Source organism: Electrophorus electricus, chromosome 25 (assembly GCF_013358815.1).
Source record: "Electrophorus electricus isolate fEleEle1 chromosome 25, fEleEle1.pri, whole genome shotgun sequence".
NCBI classification, from domain to species: Eukaryota; Metazoa; Chordata; class Actinopteri; order Gymnotiformes; family Gymnotidae; genus Electrophorus; species Electrophorus electricus.
The window spans coordinates 6,639,023-6,650,828 of NC_049559.1; the positions used below are offsets into that span (position 1 = coordinate 6,639,023).

The 11,806-nt window shown below is 39.5% G+C and overlaps 1 protein-coding gene across 1 annotated transcript in view; it reads right to left on the minus strand.

Annotated features, from left to right (window-relative positions):
* The window catches only part of gli2a (GLI family zinc finger 2a), a 56,614-nt gene extending 49,531 nt beyond the window's left edge, over positions 1–7,083 (minus strand). The window contains exon 1 of the mRNA XM_027033122.2: positions 6,633–7,083. The gene's annotated coding sequence lies outside the window, so the exon portion shown is untranslated. The remainder of the gene's footprint in view (positions 1–6,632) is intronic.
* Between the last annotated feature and the right edge of the window lie 4,723 nt (positions 7,084–11,806).

The following is an 11,806-nucleotide window of genomic DNA, read 5'->3' on the forward strand; positions in this document are numbered from 1 at the left end:
TTGTGGTGCTAATTAAATCATTATGGGGTGGTACTACAAGCCTTTACAATTTTCAGTTGCACTGAAAAGTGTTTGGAAAGGAGGTATGGCCCGCTGAGATGACACTCTGCGAGAGACACAGCTGTTGCTTGTCACCTCACTGAGTTCATGGAAGAATTTGTTTCCTCTCAACACCATTTGCTGGAGACGCTGAAGCCCAACAGTGCTGTTAACACTCTGTTACCACAGCCTCAGCTGTTAGCGCACTCATCCTCCACAGACTCCACAGAGGGCAAGGTCCCTTATTCAAGCCATAATTACATCTCAGGAATTATAGCTATTGGGCATTTATACAACAAACACAATGTATGGTATGTGGGAAGGTACTATAGGTCTTTCTAGGTATAATGTGCAAAAGCAATTACTTAACATTATGAATGCCCACCACAAAACCAACATAGTTGGGATTACAGTGGTAGGGACAGATCCTTTTTTTTAAATTCACATGCTGGCGTAGTAATCTGTGTCATAGTAATCCATGGTGTAGTAACACGTGTCATAGCAACCCGTAGTGTAGTAATCTGTGTCATAGTAATCCAGGGTGTAGTAACACGTGTCATAGTAACCCGTAGTGTAGTAACCTGTGTCATAGTAATCCATGGTGTAGTAACACGTGTCATAGTAACCCGTAGTGTAGTAACCTGTGTCCTAGTAACCCATGGTGTAGTAACACGTGTCATAGTAACCCGTAGTGTAGTAACCTGTGTCATAGTAATCCATGGTGTAGTAACACGTGTCATAGTAACCCGTAGTGTAGTAACCTGTGTCATAGTAATCCATGGTGTAGTAACACGTGTCATAGTAACCCGTAGTGTAGTAACCTGTGTCCTAGTAATCCATGGTGTAGTAACACGTGTCATAGTAACCCGTAGTGTAGTAATCTGTGTCCTAGTAATCCATGGTGTAGTAACACGTGTCATAGTAACCCGTAGTGTAGTAACCTGTGTCCTAGTAATCCATGGTGTAGTAACACGTGTCATAGTAACCCGTAGTGTAGTAACCTGTGTCCTAGTAATCCATGGTGTAGTAACACGTGTCATAGTAACCCGTAGTGTAGTAATCTGTGTCATAGTAATCCATGGTGTAGTAACACGTGTCATAGTAACCCATGGTCTTGTAACCCGTGGTGTAGTAACCCGTGTCATAGAAATGCATGATGTAGTAACCCGTTATAATAATCTGTGTCATAGTAACCCATAGTGTAGTAACCCTTCCATGTTTTTGTTCTCACAATTAACCTGAATATAGCAACTAAAATGAATAAAACATTAATTTTATGTATTACTTGCTGTCATTGTATGTATTCTGCCTCTTAGTTTGACTCAAGAAGAGAGTGATGAGCTTTAGGAAATTAGCTTTAAGTTGCACCTAATCAATTAGCTAATGTTGTAGTTGTAGTTAGCTACTCAGTTTGCTGATGTAGTTGCAGTTATCATCAAGACTGAGATTTACTTGAGCAAGCAATCATCAAGACTGAGATTTGCATAAGCAAACACAGAGGTAAATTGTTGACAAATCTTCAAAAACAAAGCTCCCATTTGTATTTTTAACCAAAGGACCTAAAGCATAAAGCAAGTTCTTCAACATCACTCACCAATTTGCCACGTTCAAAGCATCAGATTCCATTCTCTCAGAAGTCTCTCTCAGAAGATTTCTAAACACTCTAGCCATGGGTGAGTGTATTTTACCACTCAGTGTGAGACATCCATCTGTGTCTCAGTTTGTTGTCTGAGTTGTGAGTCAGCGTCGTGTCAGCTGTGGAGAGGGGCCATGCTGTCTGATGCAGAGTGTGTGGGGGGCCAGGAGGAGACCAGCTGCTTGACACCCCAACACCTATGCATTCTCAGATCTGATCGAAGCTGGTGGCCAGTTCCCTACCCTGCAGTGACAATGCAACAACTAAAGTTTTTTAACTTCCCCTCCCAGTGGTCAACAAGTAGTGCTCCTCCTGATCCCGAGCATGGCTCTTGTGCCTCTCTAAGAGGACCTGCCTATGTAGCCATGCACAGCGGACAGGCCTACATTTCTGTTGCGGGGGGGGGGGGGGGCTGGGTGACGTTGACAGGAATGGAGGTGACCCTAATCCTGCTGCGTGTAATGAGTTGGTTCCTCAGTAAGCGGGCTCAGCCTGGCTGAGGCCCAGTGCGGCGGTCAGTGAGAGGCCAGGCATGGGAGTGCACGTGTGCACATGTGTGCGTGCGGCAGGGAGCGGGGCGGGTCGATTGCTAAAGAGGACCACATGGCCTCTTCTCGCTAGACATGTCCCACCCGTCTTCCAGTCGGCTGGAGCGGAGTCTGTGGCCTGGCAGGGCTTCAGCAACCACCCCCACCACCCCCAACCCTCCCCCAGGCTGGGCTCACTCATCCTATGGAGAATAATAGGGAGATCCATCCGCCTACTCCATTCCTGGCAAGCCCGATCAGGATCTATGGGAGGCGGGAGGTCGTCCGATAAATTAAAACTCACTCACATGGGCCTCACTGCTTCCAACAATCCCATCTTGGAAGCCTGAACACAAGACGTCCCTGATGAAGGCTTCACAGGGCTGCCTGTGGGTTCTCTGTGGTTCAGAAATGGCTTCTGCATCCGATTAACACTCACAACAAACACTTGGAACACTAGACTATTGTTTGAGTCAATGTCAGTGACAGAGAAAACAGAATGAATTCTCTGAAGATGACACCAGTTACGATGATGCCGTCACTAATGGCCACTGTCAAGCGGTTGGCCCTGCTTTAACAGTGGTTCATCCAGTTGTATTCACACTTCAGAAATGAGCAGGACATAAAAGCTTGTCCTCAGACAGGCAACACACATGATACTGTACAGTATTTTTGATTAATCAGAGGCTGGCAAAGTCCAATTTTATTCTTGTTTGTTTTTTTCCGTGTTGTTTTTTTCAGTGTCCACTGCACCTCCAGTTATCCCATCATCCCTGCTCCCGGTGAGTCAGACACTAAGCGGTCACCATGTCCATGCACTAGCTTATTCAAAAGGTGGACCACCAATGATTAACTGCCAGCATGACTGTTCTCATGGCCTAAAGCTGCTCTGTTGAGCCACACGCTGTGGAACCACCAGCTGTCTCTACATGTTCTCCCTTGCTTAGAAAGACATATAATTTTGGTAACATGTAGTGTTTGCTCTTGGTCAAGTAATGAAATAAACTGGAGTCCATCCTCTGCAAGCTTTGCTCTGAATCACAGGTGGATGTGGGACTTGGGAAAGGCTAGCAATGCTCTGGGGAGTCATTGCCCAGTTCACACAAATCATGTATATCTTTGCGTCAACAGCCTTTGTATGATAATTTCATTTTTATGATGGAAGACCAAAATATATAAGAGAGAGAAAAAGCAAAAACAGGTCAAAATAGACTTTTAAGCCAAAGGGTGCATTTAAGAAGAAATATCGTGTCATTTTATTTATCAAATGGGACGAAAGGTTCTTACTAGTTCATCCCCCCCCCCAAAAAAAAATGTTGAGAATGTTTGTGAAGAAACGTGCCATCTTACCATTCCTGACAAACAGTTCACTCAGACATAAATTTTACACACATTAACAAGAAATGTTTTCATGATTTCATGATGTCATTTCTTATGTGTTATGGGAAAGGACTACCATTTCAGTCTTAAAATAAATGCCCCTTTTTCACCACTTCTGTTGATGCAATGGTGCCGTGTAACGGGGCATATTTTCTTAGGCCTGGGATAGTTTCAGAGTAATGAGGTCAATCAATCAAATGTTCAGCCCTGTGCACATTACTCCCATGCACTTTTTAGTGGTTTATTAAAGTCTCATTGAAGCCATTTCTTACACAGATGAGTGTGTGGTTTCATTGGTTTCTTTGATGATAGGCCCAGAGTGAACAATGCTGGTGCTTAACAATGCCCTAGTAGCTGCACAAGAGGCATGAAGAATCCTATCCACACTCAAAAACGGATGTGATGTGGTCTTAATTAACCCCAGACACTCATGTGAGACTGCTGCACATGTCTGGAGGGGACCCCAGCACCAGTTGCTAAAAAGGCAGGGATTGTCCTATGCCCTAAAGCCAGAACTGGGGAGCAAAAACTAAAAAAAAAAAAAAAAATACACTCTTTGAGAGGGTCCATGAATGTAAGCAGTTAGCACTTGTCCTGTCTCTGTCTTCTCACTCCTCTGTGGCCTCATCTGCAGCTGAACTCACCACAAGGAACGCTGCATATTTGTGCCAAACATAGCTGTCTTTCACATTGTTTCTTGTCCCCATCAATCCACTTGCAGACACAAGTGTACTTCAGCAAACCCTCACAGTTCTCCAAGGTCTTGTCTGGCACAAACATTGTCCAAGGCACAAGGAAGATTCCAGTTATGCTGAACTCATTGGCTGTCCACATAATTACACTCTTTCCTTGCAGTAAAAAGGCCTCTACCATCTCCAGTGTACATTAAAGACAGGAAGACAATCTCTGTTCGACAAATAACCCTTTAGTGTGCTACCTGATACAATGTCTCTCAAAAGCCAGTCTGTAATCACTGGTTTTCATTCAAGCTCTAAAATATTAACTGCTAATGTGTCCCATAATAGTGTCTGTCATTAATCAAACTAAGGTCATTTTAATTGAATGCTTGAAAGAGTGATCGTTCAAACCATTATTAATGAGAATTATTTCAGACATATTAAGACATCTTGGTTTTTTTTTACGACCAGAAGATTGTGCTGAAGCTTGCCTGGCACATCCTTTCTCAGTTTTATTTATTAATTTGTTTGTTTATTTATTTATACATAGTGCCGTCTGCCTCAACTCTTTTGCAAACATGGTAGCAGTTAGGAGAGGCTAGTGCAGGACATCGTGTGGGTGACTCACAGTTCTTGTTTACTGACAGCATACATGAAGAAATGAGTAATGTAAAAAACCATTGACGCAAGGACATCATGCCTCCACCATTGCAGCTCTTTGTCTTTTTACTGCTGTGTAGTTTTCAGGTATCGTTTAGCAGAATAAGCATTTCTGCCCTAACTCACTGAGAACTGCTGCTGAGCTGTCAGTTGTGGTCTCTGCACTTTCTCTACCAAAGAATCATATTCATATTTGTTTTATAAGGTCCCCCTTTTCCAGTGTTTATTAAATTGTGCATACCACAGAGAGCGAGCGAGAGAGAGAGAGAGAGAGAGAGAGAGAGAGCGAGAGAGAGAGAGAGAGAGAGAGAGAGAGGAAGGAGAGAGAGAGTGATGCCCAGAAAAGCAGGCCTCATAAATGAAAGTGATGCAGGAATCCCGTGTTTCAGAGGCTGACGATCAGAGCCCAATATGGCCTGAATAGCCCATCATTTCTTTGCACCCTTTCACTCATTCTGCCTCTGACTGTTGGAACTCCTCATTCCACACAATGGCAAATTCACTAAGACCTTTCTTCTTATGCTAATGGACTCAACTGGGCATCACATTAAATTTAACACAGACACAACACACACACACACACAGTACACACGCACACACACAATACACACGCAAACACACACACACACACACACACACACACACACACACACACACACACATTGTTACTTTTTTTTTTTAAGCACATACTATAATTCAACAGACCTCAGTCTATGGTAACTATTAAACCACCACACAAACTGCTGATAGGTTTCATTAGTCAACTGCAAACCTAGATAAACAGTAAACAAAGTTTTTCCTGTAGAAGGTTTACATGTTTATATATTGTTATATAGTTTATATATTGGGAGTTCTAATGGCAGAGCACACCACCTTACGCCCACTAGTGTAGCAGAATATTACAGAGAGTGCTATAAAGTCATTCAGTTTGAATTATGTTTGAAAACAAACATAATTCATAGTTCAAAGTTCATATCAAATTGCCTGTACAAAGCTACAAGAACTACAGGGAGAGTAAACATTACAAAAGCTATTTTGCATATGAAACTATTTGAGAGTATGATGATAACTAATAATAAATGTTTCCAGAAGGGCACCCATTATATCTGTTTTGTTTGAAGCTGAATAGTTTGGGTCTGTTTGAGCTAATTGTGTATTTGAACAGATCGAAATCAATGTAAAAATGATGTAACTGTGAATGTATAGAGAAGCATTAAATTATCTGCCCACACTCACAAAGGATAGATAGATAGATAGATAGATAGATAGATAGATAGATAGATAGATAGATAGATAGATAGATAGATAGATAGATAGATAGATAGATAGATAGATAGATAGATAGATAGATAGATAGATAGATAGAGAGAGAGAGAGAGAGAGAGAGAGAAAGTTACAGTTATCTTGCTCTGTGTCCGTTTATGAGAAATTAACTTGCCAAACGTACCAAAATTAACTGTTGTTAAATGTCACCAGAAATAAGGCTTGTTTGTTTCTTTAGTTATTAAAAATATATACAAAGTGCAAGGTATTTAGCATGATGCGGAACCACGGAACTCAGGGATGGTCCAAAACTCTCAAACATGATCATCTTTTCATACCTAACTAGTGCTGTACCCAGTGTTACAAACTAGCCAAAAAGTCTTGCTAAACTGACTAATGTTCGACAGAATGAATAAACTAAAGCATGTAGATTCATTAAAGTTCCTTTACCTCTCCGATGTTAACGAACTTCAGGCTTGTAGATTCTGTCACTCGATTCACGTCCAAAGTTTATGCACACGCTTCAGAAAACTTAACGTTCATCAAAACATTCTCGCTTGCGGCCAGCAGTGAAAATCCATGATTGTTTTTAAGCAGGATCACGCAGATTTTGCAAATACAAATGCGATTTTCAAATCGATCTTTATGTCAACGTTATCATTCATTGTTGCGGTATAGCGCCCGACGTGCATCTTTTAAACTTCTGCAGTCCATGATCGCATTAATCGCGCAACTTCAAAACAAATAGCCAATAGTGTAAAAGTGCCTTATTTTACTTTCTGTTCACAAGGCAGTTAATGCATTAAAAACTTCGCAGAGACTAGCAGCCGTTGTGATGTGCAATAGGAGATCTTAGTTGATTTGTTTTCAATCTGTTCTCTCCTCCCCGTATCTCCAGCTCTCTCACTCCATCTCACACTCTTCTAGTTCAGCTCGGCCACTTGCTTCACCAGATGGGCCGGGTTTACTCCAGCAACAGTATCTAAAGATATCTTTATCTAAAGATAAACTTGTACGGCATCTTTTTAGATATTACTGTAAACGAATGTGATTGCTTATAAATTCACTTACCTGTTACAAGCTGTTAATTTATTTTACTGTGACAATAAGTGCAGTAATTAACAATAAAGAGTTTTTTTTCTTATCCTTTTCATCACACTGTATTATCAATTCCTCTGTAGCTTTAGAGATACTAATCAGGTCCATGGTACGCACGAACAACTTCGTGAAAGGTTTATTGCTAAATTTATTAAGCCTTAAATGTATTAAATTAGGCAAATATAAGCCCACACTGTAGACAGTCAGTGGGTATACGCGTCTGGGACAGTAGTGTTTGTCTGTATTAAATAGTTTTTTTTCACTCAGATTGTCTTAGTTTAACTGGACATTATTGCTTGTAGCCTAGATACATGATCTGTAATATCAAAAAGGCATTTAGGAAGCAAATGCATTTGTCTACTATCAGCAGATGAAAAAAACTTTCACTGAACACTGATTGATCTTCACATCATCCAGTGATTTTAGAAGCACTTAAAAACCTCTAATTTCTGTGAATTTTGTAAGTTACAATGACATCTAGAGGACAAAAATATATTTAAAACGTCATACATCTTGAAGGTATTAATTACATCACTTTTCAGAAAGAAACTCTTGAATTTATGAGGCAAATGATAAATCTGTTCGAAAATGAAGACAAAATAATCCTATTTGGAAAAAAATTAAACCAATCTTTTAAATTTATTGCTGTATACAAAGAATTTAAACACTTCAAAACAATTTCATCTATATCTGTTCAGGTTGGCAGTTACAGTTAACATAGATATATTTCAAAAATATAAATGATTTCCTGCTCAAAATGAGATTGCGTTATATTTCAAGTTTTTCAAATCTTTGCCCAAATGCAAAGCTTTGATGCTTTGACTGTTCCATTGGCTAGTGTGTAAAAGGTGTTCTTTGTAGAGATGCTTTAAAGAGCTGTTCTGTATCTACTCCTCTCTCTCTCTTGCTGCTGAGTGTAGCCTACCATACATTTCCCTTAGGCCATCCATTGAGGGGATAGCCTATGTCATCCCCAAATGCTTCTTTCAAACACACTCCTGATTCCCAATGCTGCTGTCAAGGCAGCAGGAGCTCCTAATTTTCTGAACTTCTGCGTCATTTGGATAGGCTCCAGAAAGTGCAATTATGCCATTATTCCCAACATTTCTCTGGTCAGTACTACGCCAAGCTCACTGTCACAGTGGTACTGCAATTATTGCTGGGCATGACCTGGTCAGGCTTTGAGGTGGATAGGGTGGCACTTGCTTGAGCTGTCCACAGCTCTGCCTGTGCAGTGAATGATGGTTTGTACACAGGCTGCTCACCTTGCTCCTGTGCCAACAGGGTCTAAGGCAGGAATGTTAATGAGCATGTTGGTCTCTTGCATGGTTGGGAAGAAAGAAGGAAAACTAATTCTCCTACTGCGAATGTTGCGTGAGCATGCTAGGTATGGTGTGGAAATAAGCAGGAAAAAAGACTTGTTATATATTTTTCCATATGATATCCTAAATGCAAAAACAATATATTCCACATACCCTAAAAACCCAGTGTTAGAATATCTTATATAAGGTACACACCAGATATGTTTCTTTATGTATATTTTAAAATCATTTCTGTGGTCATGAGTTAGGAGTTATGTTAAGCTTTCAATTTCTCCAGCTGCTGCTTAAACACTGAATTTAAAATCAGATGCTGTAAAAGTCAAAAGCACACTTATTCACACCTAATCTTTAAATCTGACATGAATTGCTCTGAACAATATCCCAAATTTATTGGATTTAGAGTCTCAGTCTTGCACAACAAGTTCTAGATTTGTCTTTAAATGTTTCGCAGATATTGTAAATCTTAAATAGAAGTGCTCTGTTGTTCCTCAAATGCACATATGCATGTATAATTACTCTCTGCAGCTTACTTTAGTCAATGGGCTCCTTATTCTTATTCTTGCTATGTCAAGTAACTTCATCTTGATGACTCTGATACCCCTTTTGGAGACAATGGTTGCCTTGTCTTCAACGAATCTTCACTGAGCTCTGCTTGATGGATCACCTCTCCATTCTTTTTCATCATGCCTTAGATCAAGGAAGCAATGCTGTGTCAGTGTATATATATATATATATATAAAGCAGCATTTTAGACATAGAATATTTTACCTTATGTTACCTCACATGCTTCATTCTGTTTTCTTGCAGAAATGATGAGCTATAATGACTAGGATTTGAGGTAGCACTCAAATTATTGAAATATTTCTGTGATCATTTGAAAAAAAAATGGGATACATTCTGATTGTGTCTGATTGAGTGTAAATTCGTATGTAAAATCAAATGTAAAAAATACCTGCAAGCAAGAAACAGAAACTAAAAATACAAAGGCAAATGAATGCAGATAATAAACGGAATTTAATTTAAGTAAATAATCTGATGACAATAAGATATGTAAATAAGGCAAAAACAGTAGCAATATATTAAAATGGATATAAAAGTGAAAAGTAAGATTGAATAAGGAAAACAGGGAAATTAGAAGCTTTGTCTGATACATGCAATGGAAAACAAACTGCACAATGGTACTCTAACTACCTGTAAGAGATTACCTGGATATGGAGCCAGAAAGATCAACGAGCAAATGAAGTAAACATCTCCATCTAGTGGCAGATTAGAGAACATCCATGACTCTTCTGCATTGTTCACTTTTGCTCAGTTCATGAACAGATGGCTGAAATTGGAGCTGTATTTATAACATTTGAAAGGTAGGCTAATAGGTAGGCTAACACGCACACAGACACACATTATATATATATATATATATATATATATATATATATATATATATATATATATATATATATATATATATATAGAGAGAGAGAGAGAGAGAGAGGGAGAGAGAGAGAGAGAGAGAGAGAGAGAGAGATTCAAAATTGTATTTCCAGAGAAGCAGCATGTTTTGAATATCAGCTGTGCAAGCAGTGTTTCTGAATTCGTAGGAGGAGGAGCCAGTTTATATATGAAACAGTAGATGTTTAAATCAAAATATTCATTCCATGTGGTTCTAAAGTTGCAAGCATGTAGATCATTTCTTTTCCTTTGAGATTCCTTATTTAATTTCTGCTTTAGCAACAATGGGCAATGCAAACAGATATGTCATGAATGCAGTGTCCATTAGTATTAAAATGCCTTGCCACTGGAAACTACAAATCCTGAACTCTGATGGTCTGAAGGTGTTCAACAAAACAATCAGCAAGCCTTCTCTTGGTTTCTCCAATAAAGTGTTTAAGTATATTATCAGCTACTGTTTTATTTGTAGGATGATAAATCAGCACCAAGGAAACTCTTGTGATCTTAAGAGTAGATTGTGTATAGCTCAATTCATCTACTCTCTGGTAAAACATGAGCACTGGCCTACATTAACACTTCAGAATCCTGCAGGACAATGCATCCTTTTTAAAGGATGCTGCATCCCTTTTTAAGGATCCTCCACTAATCTCTTACGCACGAAACAAAAACATCAAAGACATGCTTGTGAGATAAATGATCATTCAAATAATGGTTGTGGTACTGTGGCCTGCAACCGCTCTAGATGTACTACATATAAAATTATTAACACAGCTACTAAAATAACTGGGAAAAAAGGATCAGTTGGATCAATCATTCCTCATAATGCATCACTGCAGAAGTTTGTCTACTGTATTAATTGAAAGAGGTGTAATCAACCTTATATTGGAGAAACCATGAGGAACCTTGCTGATCGGTTTGTTGAGCACCTTCAGAATATATATACGTACTTCACTACAATTTTTTAATATCTCTTACTATAGTACACAGCAGATAACTATCAGGACTCTTCCTCAGATTTATATAAATCTGAAGAATATTCCAGGTGAAAACTAAAATGAGGGTTGAAAATGTGTAAAGTACAGTTCAACTCAAGAAGTTCAGCTCAAACTGAGTTAAAACATGTTTTGGCGATATGAAAAAATGAAATGCTACAACAGCAGCAAGCCCAATAAAAGAGGTGAAGTGCATGAATGAACTATGGATGAGGAGAAGGCCTTCATCCATGGTCACAGATCAGCGCTTCTTTACTTAGCACTCAGACGTCGTGAAACAAAGTCTCCTGCCAGAACTGGAGATGGATGAAATAAAAGGGATCTGTCACACCCAGGTAGAATGTCTGCAACTGAGAAAGAATGGTTAGATTGCAATTGGCATCCAGGACTACCAGAATATCACGTGAATATGTTCTGCTGCCCAGCTGTGAACATGCAGAAAATCATGACCATCATCAAGATGACTACTGTCAGCCACTGCTGTAGGATTCCCTTGCTTAGTGGCAAGTTACTGTTACATTCTAGCAGGTATGAATGGAGTAATAAGCTCAATACCAACAAGTAGTCTAACTGAAAAGAACAAACTGCTGCAATAGTCAGGCTTCAGACTGTCATCTACAGAATTCAAGCCATAGGCCACCCACTGTTCCCCTAGGAAACAAAGGCTGCAATCCAAGACAAAGACATTTTGGACGGAAGCAAGCAAAGTAATAGAGCTCCAGAACAGTATCAAAGATTGAGCCTGGCTATAGAAGAAATACAA